The following is a 1,629-nucleotide window of genomic DNA, read 5'->3' on the forward strand; positions in this document are numbered from 1 at the left end:
TCCATCACAAAGGTGCCCAAAGCATTTTGAGACCCCTTCTCAGGTGAAAGCTCAGTTGCATCCTTTCAGTCTCGGTAGGGCATGCTATTGAAATTTCCCTGCCACCAGATGCAGCATGGCCTAGTTGAGCTCCAAAAATGCTATGAAAACATCATAGCAGTGCAAATATTCCAACATTTCATTCTTCAGTAACACCTGCAAAGTCCAAGCTGGAGCAGATCTAACCTGAAATTGGATTGGATCTCAGCTAATCTGAGTCTGACCCTCACTTTTAGAGTCTTTGGCTCCCTATTACATCCCAAGGCATCTCTCCCCAGGTCAGCTTTCCTGGGGAAAACCTGAATCTGTCTTGGTCAGTTTGTTATAACAAGATGCTGCCTTGTAAACAGGTTTGCAAAGCCCTGCAGGCAGTGGGGGAATACACACAACTCCACTTTCCAATGTTGCTCCGGTATTTCTTCCTCCAAGCATTCACCTATAGCCTGATTCCCAAAAAGCCAAATGCTCAAGCTCCCCTCCTCAACCATTCCCTTCTGCACCCTGACCACAGAGCATACCTCTGTCCAAGTATCTCTCTGGGAATCCCAAAACCCAGCCCTTTCTCCCAAACTCCTCCCTACAAGAATCCCTCCCCTGAGCATCCTTCCTGCATCTCAGCCTTTTCATTAGTTCTCACCCCAGTCATCTCTCCTGTACCTCACTTGAAGACCTCTGCTACATTGCAACCCCAGAGCATCCCTCTGAGTATCCCTCCCAAGCACCCCTACCCTTTGTCCTGAGTATCCCTCCCTCAGAGCATCCCAGTTCCTGAGAATGCCAGCTCTATCCTGACCCTCAAACAGCCCTTACTTCCAGCTCCTTCCTGCATCCTGCCCCCTGTAAAACCTTCTGTATTCCTACTGCCAAGCATTCTTGGCGTTGAGCATCCTTCCTGCAACACTTTCCACCAGCACCCCTCCTGCACTCCTTCCCTTGAGCAGCCTACTTCATCCCTCACCCAGAGCATCCCTTATTTCATGCATCCCTCCAGCATCCCAATGCCCCAAGCATCCCTTTCCTTGATGACCCCTCCTGCATCTCTTCCCCTGACCACCCTTCCTACACACTTCTCACTGAGTATTCCTCCTGAACCCCTCACCCCGAGCATTCATCACCCCAAGCACTCCTCCTGTACTTCTTACCCCGAGCACTTCTGCATCCCTCACCCTGAGTATCCCTCCAGGACTCCTTTTCTCAACTACTCCTTCTGCATCCCTTCTCCTGAGCATCCCTCCTACATCCTTCACCCCGAGTATCCCTCCTGAATCCCTCACCCCAAGCACACCTCCCGTGCCTCTCACCGGAGTATCCTCCTGCATCCCTCACCCCGAGCGTTCCTCCTGCATCTCTCACGCCGAGTATCCCTCCTGCACCTCTTTCCCCGACTACTCCTCCTGCATCCCTTCCCCTGAGCATCCCTCCTACATCCCAAGCCCAGATCCCCGCTACTGCACCACTTCCCCAGCATTCGACCCCCCCTTCCCTGCGATCACCAAAACCCCTGACCGCCACGCTCCTGCACCCCTTTCCCTTCCCCCCGCTCCGCGTTACCTCCGGCCGGGGCCGGGATGCGGCGTGGCCGGCTGCGAG

General features: G+C 53.7%; 1 protein-coding gene across 1 annotated transcript in view; it reads right to left on the reverse strand.

Moving 5' to 3' along the window:
* Window positions 1-1,618, reverse strand: part of USP35 (ubiquitin specific peptidase 35) — a 26,333-nt gene extending 24,715 nt beyond the window's left edge. Inside the window, exon 1 of the mRNA XM_031066136.1 lies at window positions 1,591-1,618. The gene's annotated coding sequence lies outside the window, so the exon portion shown is untranslated. The remainder of the gene's footprint in view (window positions 1-1,590) is intronic.
* Between the last annotated feature and the right edge of the window lie 11 nt (window positions 1,619-1,629).

Source organism: Geospiza fortis, unplaced genomic scaffold (genome assembly GCF_000277835.1).
Source record: "Geospiza fortis unplaced genomic scaffold, GeoFor_1.0 scaffold16, whole genome shotgun sequence".
Lineage (NCBI taxonomy): Eukaryota > Metazoa > Chordata > Aves > Passeriformes > Thraupidae > Geospiza > Geospiza fortis.